This window comes from Polypterus senegalus, chromosome 12, assembly GCF_016835505.1.
Source record: "Polypterus senegalus isolate Bchr_013 chromosome 12, ASM1683550v1, whole genome shotgun sequence".
NCBI lineage: Eukaryota > Metazoa > Chordata > Cladistia > Polypteriformes > Polypteridae > Polypterus > Polypterus senegalus.
Window position 1 is genome coordinate 95,371,862 of NC_053165.1, and position 22,464 is coordinate 95,394,325.

Genomic DNA, 22,464 nt, shown 5'->3' on the forward strand with positions numbered 1-22,464 from the left:
GTGGGGGGTGCAGAAAGGATAGAATGAGTACTGTAATATACTGAATAAAGGGCTTCTGTTCTGTAGGGTGTGGACACAACTCTTAGCAGATGAATAATAGGAGAAGTTAGGAGGAAAGGGAAGAGACGGCAGGAGGTTTTTTTTTTTTGAAAAGATAGAGAAACTGATTGGTAGGAAAAGCTTTCTTTTATTGTTTTGGAGGTGTGCTCTGTAACCCACTGTAATGCAAGGTACTGCTTGTTACAGAATGAAGACCTCAGACTCTGAGTTGTGTTTGCTTATGCATATGCTGGCTGTTACAATCATATATGAATTAATTAATTTTGTTAATACTGTATTATATTTTGTTAATGGCCAACTTCAGAATCTGTCCTCTGCTTGTGGGTTTTTTTATGACAAAGTGATTGGCAAATGAAGTAGAATAATGATTAGAAAAAGAACACCAGCAATATTTGCTGATTGTCAGATCGTAGAGACCAATGACATGTGAAAAGTGTTCATTTGATCTTTGGACTTCAGGCTTCACACATTCTATAGTTTATGCCTACATTTTGTAACATTGATTACTAAAATATGAAAAGGTTTCTGCTTTAACAGTGTGTTTACACAGATTACTGTAGAAACGGAACACACAAAAATGCATGTGTTCCAAATAACGATCTATTATTTCCACTCTAAACTCCAGCAGTTCACTCACTCCCAGATAATCAAACAAGGCATGAGCTGGGAAAACTTATTGAACGTTCTGCAACGGTGGGGGATAGAATAGCAGGATGCTTACTGTTTGTCTTAATTGGCACATTTACAGGACAAAGACGCTGACGGAGTGGTGCAAACGGATTTAAGGTGGGCCGGATTTACAAGTTTTCTCGTAGGCTCTGGTAATTCTAGTGTTAATGCATCTTTTGATCAACTATAATTAAAAAAGGGATGGTCATAGAGGACACTATTCAAGAGAAGTGTTATATGACAGCACATAATGCATAGCACAATGCAAATGTTACTTTGCCAAAACTCCACTTGTTTAAATATTTTTAACATTGTAATAATAGTGTATCTTTTACAGAAGATCACTTTTGTGTGTGTGTGTATTTTTATGGATTTTTTTCCCCCTACTAGTAGTTTCCTACATATATTTGTTCTTGGCATTAGGCCAGCATACCAGACCACATATTCCAAGAACATTGGTTTGCAGCTGCAAAGTAAGTTTAATTTCAGGCAATTCAAACTGAATGTGTGACTATCTTCAAATGACTTACCCAAATTTACTAATAAAGTTAAAACTGAGAATTTCTAAAATTCAGTTTCATATTACAATAAATTATTTTTCAAACATTGCAGACAAGAGAAAATAACTTGAGCAGGAGTACATAGTCTTAAAATATTATTTATGGCATTGTGATAGCATGGTATCATCATAACCAGTCTTTTAGTAAAGTGTGTTTCCAAGAGTCCTCTCAGTAATGAAGAGAAAATAATGTAATAGCTGAAGACCAGCTTAAAAAAGGGTTTAACCACAAGTCCAGACTGTACTGTCTGGAGTATCTGCTTTCATGAAATCTTGTCAGGGCATTCATTTATCTATTACAATGTTTGAATATTTGTGGCAGTTTTCTGTCATTTACTGGCATATTGTTGAGCTTGAATATATTGCTAATATATTTGCTGTATGTTTCTTGTAAGAAAAGAATAATAATATTTGTTTCTTTCATTCATACCCTTTGTGCTTCAGTCACTTGTATGGCATGAGAGTTCAAATCTAAGCGGAGATGTATTTTGAATGAAAATTTCCATGTTATCCTTATGTATGAATGCATTGTGTATGAGTCTATAATTGGAAAAGCAAGGGTTGCAGTAATTTTGGGTGTAGGCCTATTTTCCATTTTGCATTGAGTTTTCTATAGCTATAAAGTCTTAGTTTCTGTTTCTACACTTTCAGGTATTTAGACCCTTAGAAGCATACATCAGGTTTTTCAGTTCTTTCTTTATTTATGTGACCACATCCTTTTATGTCCTTATACAGTTTCAACTAAAATCGAGCCTGCATTATGAAAGTAACATAAATAATCAGCTTGGAAATATTGTCCACACTTACTCATTTTTCTATATTTTTTTTTAATTGGGTGGGATTGGAATATATAGTATATAGTACATATGAGCGTATACAGCAAAGAATATAGTAAGTCAATTGAGAATAATAATCTCAGGTTGCGTGTGAGAAATACAGTATATTACAGTAATTACCCCAATGGATAAATGATAAAGGTGCTCTCTGTAAATAAGCACAGTTTTTTGATTAAAAGGTTGTTTCACAGAATGCTGTTGCAAATTAAATAGTGTCTGAGAAGAACAAGTCTTAAACATTCTCAAGGTGTATTTTCAAAAATGCAAATCAAAATGAGTTTGCAGAGAATGCTTGTGATGGTAATTAAAAACATTTTGCAAAGTTTGTGAATAGCAAGTGAGAATGCAGAGTTATTTTAGTATTTCTAGAGTTTTACTTCAGGTGTTTATAACAGTCTGTGGAGATTAGTGGATATTACACTGAGTGCCTTCCACAGAATGTGTATATGTATTTATTTATTTATAAATAAATAAATAAATAAATAAATATTTATTTATTTATTTATTTATTTATTTATTTATTTATTTATTTAATTAATTTAAATAAATTAAATAAATAAATAAAATGAGAACCTAGTGGAGACCTGGGTGTACTCGGAGGGGCTATCTCTTGAATATCCTGAAAGCATCTCAGAATTCTACAGAAATGTCTAGAAAAATATAATAGGGATAGTATGGTCTGCTAGATTCAACTCTACATACTCCACAGTCCTTACCAAGAAATTGCGGTGGGCATGCATGAATAAAATAAATACTTGCAATTAGGCTGTCAAATTATATACATTATGCTGATGTCATACTGTTGTTGCTTCCAAACACACAAATAGTGAAGTTTTAAATTGCATTTACCTGTGAACTGAACTTTCACAAAATTATTAACACCAAACTATTATTACCCCCTTTCGGAATGTGTTTAAAGATACATGTTGTGATTATAATGCTTTGTGTAATAGCACGATTCTTACAAACATCCTCACTGATGTAACCTGGGGTCACCTGGGGCCTCATGCATAATGCCTTGTGTAGAATTAACACTCTAACACGGCTTAAGGACAAAAGTGGAAATGTTCACATGCACAAAAAAATCCAAATGCATAAATCTGTGTGTTCGCCAACTTCCACGTTCTTCCGCTCCATAAATCCCGGTCAGCGTGAAAAGTAACGCACGTGCCTGCTGCCACTCCCCAAACTTCTCACAGAATTATGCCTCTTTGAATATGCAAATCAATATAAATAGCCCTTAAGCTCAGCATTCTGTAAAAAGGCTATGGCAAAAGCACGGGGGGAAATAGAAGAATTTCAGCGAAAACCAAGTAGAGGCAAGGAAAAACATACTATTTGTTGGTTTAAACAGTGGTATAAACAACAAAAGGAACTTGCTTGAATGACATAGAGTGTCGGAGAAACTCGAAAGCTCAAATTCACAAAGTCGCACAGTGTCTGAAATAAAATAGAAGTTGTCAGATATCAAAGTTGCCATGAAAAGGCGAGTCATAGCCCACCGTCCTAAGTGTCATTAGAAAGTTTATTAGGATACAGAGAAAAGAAAAAAAAAATAGGGACACAGTTGGGGAGGAAAGCTTGAAATGTCAACTTTAATCTTGAAATTTCTACTTTAATCACGTAGTTTATTTTGTCATTTAAAGTAGAACATCATAAACTTCATCTTAAAATCGTTTCATTTACTAGTTTCTGAAATCCCATCATAACTAAATTAGCACGTTAAATGCTTTGTTTTGTTTGTGGTGTTCTGTGTGTGTGAATCACCACGTGCTTCTTAAACAGGCTTTTTCTTCCTCCGACAGGACACAGAATCCATTACATTCATGATATCACAGCTCTCTAAATAATTAAAATACTGAGATGTATATGTGATATCATTTTGATGATGATAGAAATTAAAGCATGTTTTTAAACATGGGAACACATCGGCGCAGTGATAGTGACGAGCTGGGGCCTCGTCCAGAGATTGTTCATGCCTCACACAAGATGCTTGCTGCGCGACCTTCGATTAAATAATTTATTGCAGAAGCTGTCTCTTTCAAACGTACTAACCCCCAATTCCTGTCCTTCCTTTTCTTTCTGCAAATAATTCCTGTCCTTCCTTTTCTTTCTGCAAATACCCAATCGCCACACAATCAGCTCTGTAATAGATGTAAAGCCATCTGTATGCTGAGAAAGCCGGTTCTTGGAAACTTTTAAGGACATTGAAATATCTTAGTAGTACATGTTTAACTATTCTATCCATCTGTCCTTCCAGTGTCGCGTATGCAGCAACCATAGGATCTTTGAAAGTATGCTATGTTTTTAAGGCCAAGTTTTAAACTTTATTGGCATACCTGACTTGTTCACTGCCACCAGCCATTCCTCTAACTGACAGCCGATGTTCTGGATGGGTGCAGTATCACAAAGAGAACAGGTAAAGTTCTTCTAGACTCTTGACCAGTTTTTTGAAAGATGATAGTAATGAATAACAAAAAAAATCAAAAGTTCTCAAAACTTCTCAATCACCTTCCTTTTCATCTGCACAAGAGACCTGGATTTCGTAGTCTTCTAGCACATCTATGCCCAAGTGCCCCTAGGGAGGATTTATCTACACCCAGGCACTACTGCTGCTACAGTCATATCATCTATGGTTCTAATAGGAGGCTGACGATTTATTTCAACAGCTGATTCATGGCCAGGGCAAAGGGAATCACTGAAATGGTTATACCCAGTGATGATTGTTTTCACTTAATACTGATGCCAAGGAGAAGTGCTTGTTTCATTGATAACTCTTCGCTTGTTGAAGCAGTAATAATCCAAGTTTGGGTTGCTAATCTTTCCTGGAACAAAGCACAAATCTAGTGCCAGTTTTACAATTTTTTGAGATATAGAACCATATGTACTAGTGAGGCCCTGTCTCTACAAAGCAAAGTCAACTGAATGACCATCCTTTTATATTTGGTGCTCTCTGGCACTCCAGGGATTCCTCTTTCTGTAAAGAGGTCTCAATAAAGGGTTTCTTAGTTTGTTTTATACTAATAATGACGTGAAGTGTATTTGTGAAGACTTTAGTCCAAATATCAAATTAACGTGCGCTTTTATTCAAGAATGTAACCAAAGAAAAAAAATTTACATGTTGCTGTCTATGAATTAAAAACCAAAGCTCAAATGTCATTTGATAAAGTTGATATGCATTCTTGGATGGTGCAGAGTTAAGAACTGCTGTCTTATAAAACACAAAGGTTTCGGGTTCGAGTCTGGGCGGCCCACGTTTTGAGTAGTGAGTTGCTATTATTATTACTATAATATAATAAGAACATGCATTTGATTTGAGTCTGCAACACCTGGTGTAAATTTTGTTTAAATATTGTTTACTCTAAGACAGTATTACTCAATGGCAAGGAGCTGAGAGGTGATGGAGATCTCCTTTTGGGACTTCTCTTTTATGCAGGCATGTAAATATGCATGTACGTTATGTACCAAGTATAGTTTATTTAGTCACAATTTTCTTTGCATGGTTAATGTCCTTTTTTTGTATTCTGCTAATTGTATATCACATCTTATTCTTGGCTTTTCCTTATTTGAATGCATCCTTATGGAGCATTTATTTCCATTTCCCATCTTATTTTTCATATTGTAAGCTTTAGTACTGGCTAATAAATCCCTTTGCACAGTATTCACTTTTTAATGGCAAAGGAAATGGCGATAGGTGTGGTATTCTTCCATTCAGTTTTAAGGTAGTGGTTGTTTCTATCATGAATCCATGGTAACCCCTTCCAAAACACACATGGTGCAAAACTTAGATGCAGTTTTTCAAGCAACCTAGTAGAGAGAGAGGAAAAATTATTTTAGTGAAAACCATGAATCACTGGAACATGGTTAAAGTCATTCCTGGTTTAAAAACAGACTTAACTACTAACAATTCTTGGAAGATTTTTCAAAATTAAGTCTAATCTTTGATACATGCTTGCTGGTGCAGTGGCAGATTATTTCACATCCTTTTTAGAAAGAATAGTTAGAAAAGTTAATTTCTAGTTAACCTACATTTTTAGTCTTTTAAACTTAAAAAATGCTTGTATAGGTGAGCAGAAATCAATTTCCTGCTGAGATTTCCAGCTGTAAACACATGTATTCTACTTTGAAACTGCCTGCTCACAAAAGTTGAGTACATGGAGTCATTATAATTTGCAAGACTGTTTTCTTCAGAAGTTTTGTAATGATTTTTTTTTTTTTTGTAAAAAAGTTTTCTGAAGAAAATAGAAAAGATCTACAACTGTAAATGAAAGGATGGAGAACTGCAAAGGGTCAATCAATCAAACAACATTTATTTATATAGAACATTTTCATACAAAAAAATGTAGCTCAAAGTGCTTTACAAAATTAAGAATAGAAAAATAGAAGACACAATAAAAAATAAACAGAAGTCAACATTAATTAACATAGAATAAGTAAGGTCCGATGGCCAGGGTGGACAGAAAAAACAACAAAAAAAAAACAAAACTCCAGGGTGGGCAAAGGTTTATCAGTAGTGCCAGATTAATAAACTTCACAAGACTGAAAGATTGAAAAATGGTTTGGGCTGGAAAGATGCACTGGAGGTAGAAGTGGGAATTTGTAATCAGTTTGCAGCTCTGAGGTTTCACTGCATGGTGTCTGTTGTGCTAAGACCTGCTCCATCCATGTTCTACTAGCACTTTGGTGATCGTCAGCTGCTGTAATCCCACAATGCAGTTACACCTTTTCATTTTGACTTTTGTATACCTACTTGCAGTGAACAATATTTACGTTGTGATATGATAGACTGAAAAAGCATATCTTATATTTTAGATGGCCATACTTGAGTTTTACTTGAAATCAATGTGTAAAAGTTTTCTGTGATTGTACAATTTATTCAGTTAATAGTATGAACAGAAAGAAATAGAGATAAATCAGTTGTACATAAATGGTCTACACAGCTTTGCCCTTTTCTGTGCTGCTTTGAATGTGTTGTGTTTGTGCTGTAAAATTTTGAAGCGATACCATAGCCTTGCGCCATGGTATTTCCTTGGAATGGAGAGAAACATTACATTTGATATGGAAGCTACAAAAAAATCATACAGTATTTAACTAATCATTCACTTGGATCAGCCTTAAAGCAAACCGAGGCTTGCATGTATGTTTTGTGACATTTGTTTTGTTTCATGCATTTACCACTTTTCAGATTTTTAACAGTGATTGAAACATCATTACTTCAAAGTCAGCAGTGCGTTTCATATTTTTTTAAGCCACAAAACAATTTAAATAAAAACCCTAACAACCCAGTTATTACTATTACTACATGCCATACAATGAGAAGTCAAGCAAAATTACACCTTTTATTGGCTAACTAAAGAGATTGCAAAGCACCTTCTTAAAGCAGTTTATAATCAATCTTTTTAGTTGGGCAATAAAAGTTGCCATGTTGCTTAAATTCTCAAAGCATCCACAATGGCTAACATGGTACAACACCCTACCACATGGCATACAGTAAAACAGCATTATTGAAAGAAAGAGTTCCCTCTTGATACACGTGGTAGAGTACAAATACACAGTAGGCCATAACAAATTTTGTAAATTTTGTCCACCTATCCCAGCCTCTCACCCACTCCTTCAGAGTCGTAGAATGTTTTGCTTTGTTTACCTCCAGCCTCTCATCATATTTTTGAAATTGAAAAACATTTTTGTTTAAAAAGATCTTATGAAAGTGTAAGACGTTAACATGGCTGAAACTTTATGAGCAGGAGTGTACTCATTCTAAGTCTGATAACTATATGTTGTCTGGAAAATCGGTTTGTGGAATTCAGTTCCCAGTGGTATTTAAAGTTACCTAAAAGTGCTTAAAAGTTTTGCAAATACCAGTGTGGTTTTAAAGCAATTCCTTTATCAGTGTTTTAGTCTTGATTACTGTCCCAATAGTAGATAGAGGAAATTTGACTTGTGCTCATGTTTGTGGATGTGTCCTGGAGGGTTACATTTTGAACAAAGTTCAGTCAGATGTACATGAATTATGAATATTCAAGTTTATGAAGATCTTGAAGCTATCTGACAATTAGTGAATGACAGATATTTTGGTTGAAATAGATTTAGATTGTTTATAATGCTGCTTTTGAAAATGACACTTCTGAAACAACTTTAAGCATGTTTTATATACAGCCAGAGAAAAAGGTTGTAGAAGTTGTACAAAAAAAAAAAATCAAGACCCTACTCAAAAGCCAGCCTTTCCCAGTCCCTGCTATTTTGCTTCTATAAATCTGGCCAAAGTTTAGCACTGTAGTGTCCTAGTCCTCTAACATTCCCTTTAACAAAAAGTGGCTTATAAGAGCAAAACAAAATCTCATCTGCTCCAGTGATGTTCTCTCAGGTAGTTAGGAATTTTCTGTACAGACATGTCTAATCTCATTAATTTTTAGGTTTTTATTTACCATCTTTATACTAAACAACACTGAGCATTTTATGAGTAGTAACATTACAAAATTAATAGTGTATTGCGGAATAGGCACAGTTGCGATTATGTAAATATTGCCTAAAATTTGCAACAGTTAAATGAGTTCTTGATGCAGTTTGTCAAATCTTAGAAAGTATTCTTATTTATTTATTTATTTTATTTTTTTTAGCAGTCCTTTAGTTCCACAATCAGACAGCTGATGAGGAATTGCTTCATTTAATAACCCAGTTAAATAACTTGCACAGCTTACTAAATTAAGATATTACCACCATTCTTTTAAAGAGTAGGTTAATATTTTTCCATACTACAAAAACGTTATTCCTGCTGCTTAAAAAATTCTACAGTTATTTTTGAGTATTGTTTACTTGCAATTGATACACCACTGCCAATGCATTTTTTTTCCCTCAGCATGAAAAATGCAAGGAAATTTAGCAGGAGAAATTTATTTTATGTTCAAATTTTTGTTCAGATAAAATGTTGAAGAATGTATATTTTAATTAAAAAATTAAAAATGGAAACCCATCCAAACCATGACCGATACATTTTCCCAGAGCACCCGTTGAACCCTGTATTAAGAAAAATTGAAGGCTGGCAGTACAAGGATGACTTCTCCTGTTATTGTCATCCTCATTGTTGGAGGCCCAAACACCCACAACAGGCCCACAAGAGAGAGAAACAACACATTCCCAAAAGAAGCCCTGTCAGACTAACCCTTGGGATTCTGGCCATCTCTCTGACCGTGGCCATTCTTGTCTGGTTTTTTGCAAAGTTTCCAAATTTTACCCATTTCCCAACTATTAAGGCCAATATGTTCCTTTGAACATTAAAGCTTTAGAAGTGGTCTTATACCCTCACCGTAATCAAGCCTCACCACAATTTTATTTCAGAGGTCTACAGAGAGTTTCTTGGACTTTGTGACTTGGTTTTTGTCCTGACATGCAGCATGAATTGTGGGACTTTTGTGTACATAGTTTGGAGCCTTTCTAAACATCAAGTAAATTCAGTTTGCTGCAGGTGGACTCCAATCAAGTTCTGGATACATCTCAAGGATAATTAAATCAAACAGAATGCATCTGAACTCATTTTGGAGTGCCACAGCACTTGTACGTGTATGAGAGATTTCAGTTTTTGATATTTAATAAATCCGCAAACATTTCTGCACGTTATGTGCATGTTTATCTATTCTCTTGCTGGCTGTTAATAGGTGACTGAAGCATGCATGTGCACAATGGTACCAGCGGCAAGCAGACAATATCTGTGTGAGACAAAGTGATGCTTTTGAGAACTAAATGCAGAAGTGTTTTCAGTTATGTAAGTAAGCTTCAGTTCTTGAGTGTCTTAAAAAGAAGAATGGAATAAGTTGTATAATTATTAGTATGTATACATATATAATTTTTTTATTTTTTTTACTACCAACTGGATTTTTGTTGTGTAGATGTAAGCCTCAAAACATACATAATATTCACATACTATAATATAATAGTTTAAAATTGATAAAAGGTATTGTAAATTGTGTACAAATTAAATTCTACAGGTGGAAAATGATTGTTGTTTATCCATGTTTAAAGTTTAAATTCATTGTTTTATTTCTAGTAGAAGCTCAAATGCTCCTCTCTCCATTTTAAGCTTTTACTTCTCCCCCTGGTGGTTTCATGTGGTAGTGCAGTCACATTACTGGAAGTTCTGAAATGGTATGACCCAGTGCAGCGTACTGCAGGCAGCACAACACAAAATTGCACAATATGGCTGTATCTGTAGTTTGATTATCAATGTGTACACTAGCTGTTTACTTCCATTGCCAGGCAACAAGACCAGCAGAAGAGCATGAATTTGCATTAGGCCAGCTTAACAAACAGCTGATCAGTACTGGTAAAACAGTGCACAATGTTCTGTACACTTTTATGTAGAAGTTTTTTGTTTATTAGGTTTTGCTACCAAAATGTTACAGTGAACATGAAATGGCACATGACATTATTTCTCACATACACATTCAAGCAGCAGAGGGAAGAAGATGCAAGTATCTTGCACAAAAAGTAGACAGGAGCTAGTGAAAACTGCATGTGCTGTTTACTTGCAGTACATCATTATAGCCCCTTTGTCAGGTGTCTTTATGAGGGTCACTTGCCCTTGTGAGGAGTTTTCCTTTCCAACAGACCTTCCATGCCTTTTTTTTCAGTACTACTGTATAATCACCAAGTCAGCACTACAGTAAATGCCATCTGAATCCTTTTGTTCTCAGTAATGCTTTCATATCAGCTCTGCATGTTTGTTGTGCATCCCTACTGCCTTAAACTCCAAAAACCTTAAAGACCTTGAATTCATGTATAAGTGAATGTATAAATAATTTCTTGCCAAACGAATCATTGTTTGCATATATATATGTACCTTAATTTTATTATTTTCAATTCAGAAAAAAAAAATTCCAGGGTCATGCTGCTGTTTAGCAGAATAACACCTGTATTATTTATTAATAAAAAGTAAAACAACACATTTCAATAAGCTAATCGTATAAAATAATTTAAGTAGAAACTTCTTTTTTTTTATAGAAATAGTTTGTAAATTTAAAAATACTCCCATATTTTGGTGAATAAGTAGACATTTGTAAATGGCAGGCAGCACTTAGGCTTATTACAAAATAGCCTGCATCACCATTCAGCACAGATTCTTCATTTCTTCATCATCCTTATACAAAAATGTAACACCTTGCACAGTTTTATGTTAATTGAAAGGATAATCTGACACACACAGCTTTCCAAAGTCAAATTGCTATGCTGCACAAAACCACGTTAGCGTTTTATGCCAAAAAGCACATCATCTTTCAATTAACTGGAAGCATTAAATAATAAATGAGACAAACACATTTTTGTATAAAAACACTTTGTGAAAATTACAATCATACTTACACTATACATTTACAAAACAGCTTTACATTTAAAATTGTTTTTATATTTATTTCATTTCATCATCAGTGTCTGCTGAAACTATGCTTGGTGTCAGGATACAGTGGAGATGATTAGTTCGTAGTGTCTGATAACTGTGGGACTTGACTTTCCTGCAATCACCATGCCAGTGACCTGCCATTTTTGGTTCTAGTGACATTAAGACATTATGGAACGCACTTAAAACTGACTTTTAACACTAGAATTACCAGAGCCTACGAAAAAACTTGTAGATCCTGCCCACCTTAAATCCATTCGCACCTCTCCACCAGTGTCCTTTGTCCTGTAAATGTGCCAATTAAGGCAAGCAGCCGGCTATTCCACCCCCCCACCGACTTAGAACGTGCATGAACTTCTCCCAGCTCATGCCTTGATTGATTATCTGGGAGTGAAGTGGAGTTTTAGAGTGGAAATAATAGATCGTTATTTGGAACACACGCATTTCGTGTTTGTTCCGTTTCTACAATAATCTGTGTAAACACATTTTTTAAAGCAGAAATGTTTTTCATATTTTAGTAGTAAATGACAAAATGTAGGCATAAACTGTATAATATATGAAGCCTAAAGTCCAAAGATCAAATAAACACTTTCACAAAAGGTTCATGTAAAAGACAACCGCTTCCGTGGCGTAGCGGTAAGATTTGCTGACTTGTATTCAAGAGCCCCCGGTTTGATCCCGACTCGCTCCTATATTTGCCGTTTTCAGTAGTGAGCTGCTCTTATTGTTAGTATTATACAGTACACACATACACTTGGTTTGCGTCTGTAACACACGGTGTACATTTATAGGACTGGTAAATGTTACCGTTTTTTTCCACTTTTATTCTCTCTAGATCACAATACATACTACCAAATCTGCCGCCTTCGTATCTCAGTCACTTGATTTTTTTTTTTATTCAGTTTTATTGAGTGTTCCTGCTCACGCTGAATTAGTATGCACCTTATGGTCTATCATGTCAAAAAAATAAAAACAGAGACAAAGGTATATATGATATTTGGAATTATTCGTTTTATGAACTGTATAGTACATTTTGGAAAACTTTGTGGCATGGATGCAACATTTTTTATATTATTCACATTCATTCGCATAACATCTTGCGGTTTGTAATCAGTGACTGCGTGTTTTTTTTTCCCCTGATCTTGTCAATCCCCACATGTTGCTGTATGCTGTTTCTTTTGTACTCCAGGACATGCAGAGGAAAGAATAGTACAGAGCAGTAAATTCAGTGCTATATGCAATCATCAGATTCAAATGTTAACAGTTCACACACACACGCAAGGGTCATCCTTCCTACATTTACAACGTGTGTACCTGTTACAATGTACACACTTCTCTCTATGCTGTGGTTTCTATTACACACCTGAAAGAAAGAGACAATATATGTGAAAACATCATCACACTAATGCAATATTATTTGAAAACTAACAGCGTCAGATCGGGTGTGAATTTATGCTGGCGCTGTTACTTAGAGTCAGATCAGGAGCTTATTCAGTGCGCCGAAGAACATGCAGGTGGCCATCTGCTGTGTGCTACAACATGCTGGTGGCGATCAACGCACATGTACTCTGCAAGGCATGCACGAGGGCCACTGAGAGAGAGTGTTCATGGCTCAGCTTGCAGAGGAACTTTGTCGTCGCATCTTACTAGAAAAGGCAATGGAAAAAGTAAAGGAGGATTCAACATCGACAAGCTTCTGTTCCTGACAGCCACTTTCCCCAGGAAAGTAAACTGAGTTAGTGTCACTCCACCCCGCCCCCCTGTCACCCTGGCCTAGGTAGCAGTCGTAGAAAGTAGAACACAATCTACAGAATCATATTGTTTTGAAGGATATAAAAATTTGTAGGCACTGTTGAATTTAAATAAACTTTAAAATCAAAGTTTGTACATCTTGGACTGATTGGCCACCCAGTTCCCCCTAGGATATTCTAGGCTCTTATACTTAACAGATTTTTAATATATAATGTACATTTGGCCTGACTCTAAAATGAGTCTGTAAATGGTGTAATTTGTCCTATTAAATTTAAAGTATTATCTCACAGCTATGAGAGATGCAAAAACTGCCTGCATTAACCAGAAATACAAAAAGAGAGCAAATGTTATGTGGTTAGTAACAATCCAGGTTAATGTTATGAGATAGACAAATATATACTCACCGGCCACTTTTTTAAAAATATACACTTTACTAGTACCAGGCTGGACCCCCTTTTGCCTTTAGAACTGCCGTAATTCTTCATGGCATAGATTCAGGAAGGTGTTTGAAACATTCCTCAGTGGTTTTGGTCCATATTGACTTGATAACTTTACATGGTTGCTGCAAATTTGTTGGCTGCATGTCCATGATGCAAATCTCCCATTTCACCACATTCCTAAAGATCTCTCTCTATTGGATTGAGATCTAGTGACTGTGGGGGCCATTTGAGTACAGTGAACTCATTGTTGTGTTCAAGAAACCAGTTTGAGTTGATCTGAGCTTAGTGAGACTGCATGTTGTTCTGCTGGATGTAGCCATCAGAAGATGGGTACACTGGGGTCGTAAAGGGATGGACATGGTCTGCAACACTACTCAGGTAGGCTGTGGCATTTAAATGTTGCTCAGTTGGTACTAAGAGGCCAAAAATGTGCCAAGAAAATGTCACCACCCTGAGCCATTAATTATAAGGCAGATCCATGCTTTCATGTTGTTGTCCAATTCTGACCCTACCATCCAAATGTTGCAGCAGAAACTGAGACTCATCACACCAGGCAATGCCTTTCCAATGTTCCATTGTACAATTTTGGTGAGTCTCAGTTGCCTGTTCTTAGCTGGCAGGTGTGGCACCTGATGTAGTTTCCTGCTGCTGTAGCCCATCTGCTTCAAGGTTTGACATGTTGTGCATTCAGAGATGCTCTTCTGCAAAGTTTGGTTGTAACGAGTGCTTATTTGATTTACTGTTGCTTTTCTGTCAGCCCAAAGCAGTCTGGCCATTCTCCTCTGAACTCTGGCATCAGCATGGTATTTTCACCCAGACAGTTGCCACTTGTTGGATATTTTACTTTCTCATAACATTCTCTGTAAACCCTAGAGATGGTTGTGTGTGAAAATCCCTGTAGATCAGTAGCTTCTGAAATACTCAGACCAGCCCATTTGGCACTAACAACCATGCCATTTTCAAAGTCACTTAAATCACTGTGCTTCCCCATTTTGATGCTCAGTTTGATCTTCATCAGATCATCTCAACAATATTTACATGTCTAAATACAGTAGGTTGTTGCTGTGTGATTGGAGGAGTAGATATTTGGGTTAACAAGCAATTGGAACAGTTTATCTAATAAAGTGGCCGGTGAGTGTATGTTACCACTATGAATGTACATTTTAAGCATATAGTTTACACACATGCCTATAGGGTATAAAAAAACCCCTACACATTTCCCCATTTGTTTTGAAATTAAGCATATGCATAAAACTTTAGTAAAAATGCACTTTTCTTTATACTTGGATCTCTGTTACTTAAAGAAGTAAAAAACTGTAGAGATCAGGTGGGAGGGGACTGAGAATGTCTTAGTGAAAACAGGAAACCATGTGGCAGTTGGTTCATGTCTGGGGCGGGTATCAGGGTGGGGGTGGCGGGGGGGGTGAGACTTGGAAGAGGAGAAGGCAGTCTGTATGTTAATCTGGCACAAGCCATAGTCTTCTGGTTGTTGTTTTTTTTTTTTTTTTTTATTTGAATGGCCAAATATCTGAATGAGGATCTATTAGAAGTAAATCAGTTGTTTAATCATTATACTTTGTTTTATACTATTAATAGCAACATGTTTGTGTAAATGGCTTCTTTTGATTTTTTGCTTTATTTATATAAAATTGCACAATGTCTGTTGTTAAAAAAAATATTTTTTGGCTTGTATTGCAAGAAATTGAAAAATATGTTTTTATTTCTTATGTGTTCTGAAGCTTTGCCATTCTAGAAGCACTGTTCCTATTAGAATTTATACATATTTATATAAAATGTATAAAATAAACTTTTTAGGTTATTTCACAGATGGTTTCCTAAACTGTGATTTTTATACTACCATTTTAATTTGTGTGAAGTGGAATTTGAATGTTTTCTGTGCTGCTTTTTTTCCTTTTTGATTTATTATTTTAGATAAATTAAAATCTGCTGTAGGCATAATACCAATCATCCATCCATCCATCCATTTTCCAACCCGCTGAATCCAAATACAGGGTCACGGGGGTCTGCTGGAGCCAATCCCAGCCAACACAGGGCACAAGGCAGGAACCAATCCTGGGCAGGGTGCCAACCCACCACAGGACACACACAAACACACCCACACACTAGGGCCAATTTAGAATCGCCAATCCACCTAACTTGCATGTCTTTGGATTGTGGGAGGAAACCCACGCAGACACGGGGAGAACATGCAAACTCCACGCAGGGAGGACCCGGGAAGCGAACCCGGGTCTCCTAACTGCGAGGCAGCAGCGCTACCACTGCGCCACCGTGCCGCCCCTAATACCAATCAGTCTCTTATTAATTCAAATATTGAGATATTTATTTAGGTGTGCACTCTGTTTCTGAGCTGCTCCTAACGTTAGGAATTTAAAATACTTTCCCTCCATTCTGATGACGTTCAGAGTATTATTTTAAATGATGAAAATAATGGGTGTTTCCTCTGTTTCTAAATGCTGATCAGCTGCCAAGGAGCCTTGTTCAGGTAAAGTATAGCTGGTGTTATTTTGTCTCTGGCTTCATACGTACAGGAGCTGTGACGTGCCTTTTCTGGACATTAGTTAGAGATTTGTCACGTGTATGTGGCATTATCAGTCTGCCCATTGGATGGGTTTTCCTGATGCTTTGGAAAATGAGCTCATAAATGTGATTCAGAAGGAAAAGAGAGACAGCTGAGAGAAAGAGAGAGAGAGAGCGAGCACGCAACCGAGCACGCGCAAGACAGAAAACCAGCACAGTGTGGCAAGCTGACAGAAGGGAGGAGAGTTAGTTTTCCACACAGATGTGAGAGATTGGATATTAGTCTGCTCTCAAGCTTCTCTACCCAGGACTTTGCAAGTTCAGACTTCATGTTGGAATTTTCTGCCTTTTTTGTCTTGTTACTTTTTTCATTCGGAACAAAATGTATGAGCGACACAAGGGGAGGTACAGTTTATGTGATATATCTAAAGAGCATCAAGCTGTGGATGTTGTCTTGCTGAAGGTACTATTTCTTTCTTTGTTTTCCTCTTTCATAGTGAATAGCTCCTGCAGTAAAAGAAGTTTGACTAATAGTCAGCCTGCAAACAGTAAGAATAAACTAAAGAGATAGACACGATAAGAGCCAATGCAACAAAAAAACTGGCTCTAAGCATTGTCCTTTTTGAGACAAATCTTGTGAAGTTATTTTAAATTACTCATCACTTTACTGGACTAACATCTTGACTGTTTTACAGACATATTTAGAGAGTAATATATTCATATCTCTACAGTAATGTTTGTGGTGGATGAGGTGGTGACTGTTCTTTAGAGATGGTTTGAATATTCTGTGATTTTAACATGTGTGTCTGATAATGGGTGGGGTGTCTGACACCTCTTATTAAGCGAGGCGCTGTCAAAACAGAGCAGTGAAATCAGGGTGGTGACTATTTATACTAGAGGTGACGTTTTTTGGTTATGTCTTCAGTAATTGGCGGTCTCAGAAATTAAATGCTGTATCTCTGCAAAAAGTGTGCTTTTTAATGTTAATTTTAGAATTTAGGGTCAGATTAATTTAGATTTTTTTTGGTAGTTGTACCTACACACAGATAATTTGCACCTTCTACAGAACTGATGTGTATTTAATGCTACAGAAATAGTTGTGTGTGTCTGTCATTTGGCCTGTTATAATAATGTTAGTAAGGTTATTTTAAATAACCTATTTTAAATAGGCTGTATTTTGTTTTCAGGAGATGTATGTATTGTACAAATCAGTTATTTAGGAGAATTATACGAACAGTTTGAATGACTCGGCTTTTAGGACAGTTCTTAATACTTAAATTCCTTAGCACCCTGGAATAATCAAATGTTAGTTGTGCATTTTGAAAAGACATTTCATTAAAATATTTACAGCAAACAGTGGAATTCATATATGTTCAATGATTTATATTGGATTAAATGTACAGTACATCAGGCAACTCATTTCAAGAGTTGTAACACACTGGCCCCTGTGGAAAGATACCGGTACTTAAAAAGAAATATTTTTGAGGCCTAATAATATGGCACAATAGAGTACTCATCAAATTAGTTATTAGTTTTTTTTTTTTTTAAGCCCGAGTTTTACTGCTTATACAGTATGAAACACTGTACTGCATCCACATGCTCACAATATCATCATTCTTTGGGAATGCTTATCACAAGCTGCAACTAAGCAACATTTTTGAGTTGAAGGAAAAATGTATGGATTTCAATAAAAGAAAATAATTGTTTCATTCTGCTTAAATGAAAAATAAGGTTGATTAAGCTTTACCTTTCAGCTGAATAGTGATCTCATGCAAAAGATTACATAGACATTGTAGTTGCTCAGGTGAAAAGGTTACCTTGATTTAGCAGCCCAAACAAAATTTGAAAATGTAATGTTAAGCTTTTGTCTTTATTATTTACAATAAAGACAAAGCACACTAGATGGTAAAGTAAACAAACACCATCAAATCTTAAATAGAACATCACTGTCTGTCTAAATGCATTTCAAGTTAATTGCAACTTGTGGCCAAAGCACTGTAGTCTGTTTCTGTCATTGATAGCAGCGGTGTTCATTATGCTCACCTTATTAACTGCAATCAAGCAAATTTGCTTCTTCGCCCGCAAGCCCTAAGTGACCAGTGTGACTCGTGGTCCTTGAGAAGCCGCATCTTTGTTCATTAAGTATGCTGTTGGCAAGTTTCTGCTTTTCAACAAAAATTCCTCATCAATATAATGAACCATTGTGTTCAGGCATGCTTCCATAGTTGTACTTAACCACAAATCAATTATGGTTGCATAAAGCACCACTTGTTTCAGTTCCATTTCAATTTCTGTTCAATATATGGAGTCAAGTAAAGGCAATGCAACTTTAGAAAAATAATTTCACGAGGGAATGACGTGTCTCTTACTTTAGTTGTTGACAACTTTTCAAAACCACCTTTGTGCACCATTTTATTCAGGCTCTTGGCTTTTAATAAGTAAAATGCAAAGATTTCTGTTATCCGAGTTTGCTTTCTGTAGTCTGCCTGAAACAAAACCTGCGTTATACCTTAATCGTGTAATTAATGGTCATCTATGTCACAGACCTAACATTACTTGGACGTCATGCTGCTTGCTTAGCTTTCATTAACATACTCTACTATGTAAATGGATTTTAAGTGATTGGTACAAGAGTGTATGTAGTATGCGTTTTTCATGAAAGTCATCACTATTGAAAACAAAACACCATTAACGTATCAAGTTTTTCTGGAGGGTGCTGTAAACATAATTAAAAAAAAAAAAAAATCTTAAGATGTGTGTTAGGTTCCCTACAATGCATTCAGCACAATTGTCTGTAATTGCTTATATGATGTAATTCACTAATGCAGTCACGAAATGAATCCCTTTGCTGTTGAAATTAGTCTTTTACTGAGAAAGCTCAATGTCTGACAGAGCAGGAATATTACATAGAATTTAGTTTATGCAACTCTTGTGATTAGTATATTGTGGCACTCATAATTTTAATTGCATTTAATGTATGAGTGATTCTGTAGCTCTACTTAAGCCCCGTCAGAATTTTTTTGCAATATTTAAACTTGAAAGGCTACAAGTACAAGCAACTTGAATAACCTGGGGGCAACTATTCTATGATTTTTAGATATCCACCGATAAACAATTGATTTTCTATTTCAGTTGTTTGTGGTTGAGTTTGAAAGTTTATAATAAAAATAGAAATTGAGTTGCATCCAGCAATATTTGCCAACTTTTAAATGTTGTTAGAAAGCATAATTAGTAATTAAATTATTATTAAATGTTTGTGAGATGTTATTTTCTTTCATTTATCTATAGAGTGTGTATTTGTAAAATGTGAATTAAAGAACTTGGGTCTTGCTACTGATGTTTTAATTCACAGCAGTTTAAAAGTCACAACAGTTTATAAATACTCAGATTCACAATCAATGAATATAATTGTCTCTAAAAATTCTTCTAAAATGAAGTTATCTTTTTTAAAGGTAAGAAAAGTTAAAATGTAAAATTGTCAGAATAATGCTTCTAATGAAGAGTTTTGTACTATACAGCACATTATTTCAAACCAAGTATTCTTTGTGTGCTGTCATTTTCCAGTGAGAGTGTAAGCAGCATGCAATTTTGTGGCGGTCTGGGAAACTACTCCAAATGTAATGTAACGGTTTCCCTTGGCACACTTCCTGCTGTCTGATGGAATGGGCTGCCAGCCAGGTGACTTCATAATGGCTTGCACATCCTTTACATTTTGATTCTCACACTTCTCAAGACAAGTAAATAGAAGAATATGTACAGTATATATATTTTAATTGTAACTCTGCCTAGCCTATAATATTTGTAACATCTCTCAGAAATATTGGGAAAAGAGTTTGAAGAGAAGAATACTATATATATATATATATATATATATATATATATATATATATATATACATATATATATATATATATATACATATATATATATATATATATATATATACACATATATATATATATATATATATATATATATATATATATATATATATACACACATATATATATATACATATATATATATATATATATATATATATATATATATATATATATATATTATATATATAAAATATATATTTTTATATATATAAAAATGGTGTTGAAATGTACATTAATAAAACATGGACTTGGTGGGGCCAGGTGGTAAGTCCAATGTGTCATAAAGCATGCTGTTTGAAAGGACATGACAGCTGAAATGAGCTGCCAATATACAGTACAGTACTGTGCTAAAATATTAGGCACTTGAGAAAAAATGCATTGCTGTAAAGCAGGAAGCTTTCAAAAATAATGCCATTAATAAATGAACTTCCTAGAAAGCCCAGTAAACAGAATAAAGCATAAAATACATCAGTATTTGGTGTAAGCATCCTTTTTTTTTTACCTTAGAAACAGCAGTGATTCTCTTAGGTCAACCTGCATGCAGTTTCTGAAGGTATTCATGTAGTAGGTTGTTCTGAACCTCTTGGAGGAATTGCCACAGTTTCAGTGCAGCCTTTGGTTGTCTTATTTTCTTCTGTCACTGTAAGTAATTACAGTCTGGCTTGATGATATTGACATCAGAGTTCTGTGGAGGCCATATTATCTGTTGCAGGATTTCCTTTTTCCCTTTTCATTGTAGATTTAGCTTTGTGTTTGGGGTCCTCATCTCACTGTGGAATGAAGTTGGGACAAATCCAGTACTGTACCTTCATGATGATGATGATGATGTATGATGGATAGTGATCTGCCTGTACTTCTCAGAAGAAAGGAGGCCATTAGCTTTGATTGTTGTCTGCTCACATTCTATCATGAACCAAACATTTTAAAATTTTGACTCCAGTCCAAAGCAACCTGCTCACATGTTGTTGTACTCAAGTGTTTGTTTTTTTGTGGTAGATTTTTGGTTTTATTTCCACCTTGGAGGAATGGTCGCAACATTTCTATGATGACCACTTCTGGGTAGACCTCTGTGAGCTGTAGAGGGGAGTACCAGTATCCAATTGGTTTTTCACAGCTCTGAGCTGATAGAGCTGGACATCTTTATATTTCAATGGGAAGTAAGCTTGTGGTGCACTTCATGTTTGCTGCACTCTGCTTCCATGGCCAGCCTTTGTGCTTCTAGTCCTCAACCTTCTCGGTTTGTTTATGCTACTGCAGAAATCTGGAAACACCTGTCTACCGCAAGATTTCTGCTTGGAAGAGACTTTGATGATGCAGGTTTACTGTCTTGTCTCCTATGATCACATTTGTAATGCTGCAAGATGTGTTTGTTAAACAGTCACATCTAATGCACCCTCATTTTTTGTGTGGTTCTTTGCTCAGTTCTCTTCCCTCAACACAGCTGTTTCTCTTTCAGTTAATCACTTTGGTTCTTTATTCATTCATTTTTAGCATACTTTTTAGTTATATTTGCTTGTTCAAGCACAGGGCTTTGTCTTCAAGGATGTCTATTTTTATGTACTAGAAATTGGTCTATTACCATGTTAGTTTCTTAGTAAATGTTTTTATGTGTACACTTTTTTTTTATTTTTTTAAACACTAATCTTGAACAAGATTAGATTGAAGTCAAATTTTTGTTAATTTTACAAATTAAAACTTTATCTTCAATGTAGTATCTTGTTTTTAAAATGTTATTTTAACAGGTCTATATTATTTTGAACATACTCCATTTAATATACATTACAATTCCCCTTCCCCACCAAATAGGAGCAAGGTGGACGAAAGTATAACAAACAATAATAATAGCGTGTTAGTCTTAAGTGATAGCAGTGAAGAGTAGTTTAGATTGAGGATGTCGTTAATAAAGAGCTGGCATATACTTTGTCAATTTTATTTTTTAGTTTTTTAATTTTAAGTAGTATGGGATCTAGTGTTCCTGTTGCAGTTAGGTAGGCAGGGTAGGCAGGTTTTTTATCCTTCCCATTTGGCCAGAATATTATGGCAAGTGACTAATATTTTGTGTGTTATGATAACTCAGTAATTATTAAAGTGTGGTGCTTTTAATAAGTGAGGATTTCTAATAGCGCTGTGGCTGTCAGGTAGGGAGATTAAAATTGTAGTCCAAGGGTTTTAAACACCTGACAATAATAAACATGTAGATGAGAGATGCCAGTACTTGAAAGTATATCAAACAAGAAGGGTGAGACTGTAAACCCTCTAACAGTTTTAACAAGAAGTGCATGAAATTAACAGTTTTACTATGAACTATACTATGTTGTGTAGCTACGTGTTAAAGAATGTA

At 35.4% G+C, this 22,464-nt stretch overlaps 1 protein-coding gene across 6 annotated transcripts in view; it reads left to right on the forward strand.

Annotated features, from left to right (window-relative positions):
- LOC120541395 (A-kinase anchor protein 13-like) overlaps positions 1 to 22,464 on the forward strand; it is a 300,746-nt gene that overhangs the window by 131,692 nt on the left and 146,590 nt on the right. The window lies entirely within an intron of this gene.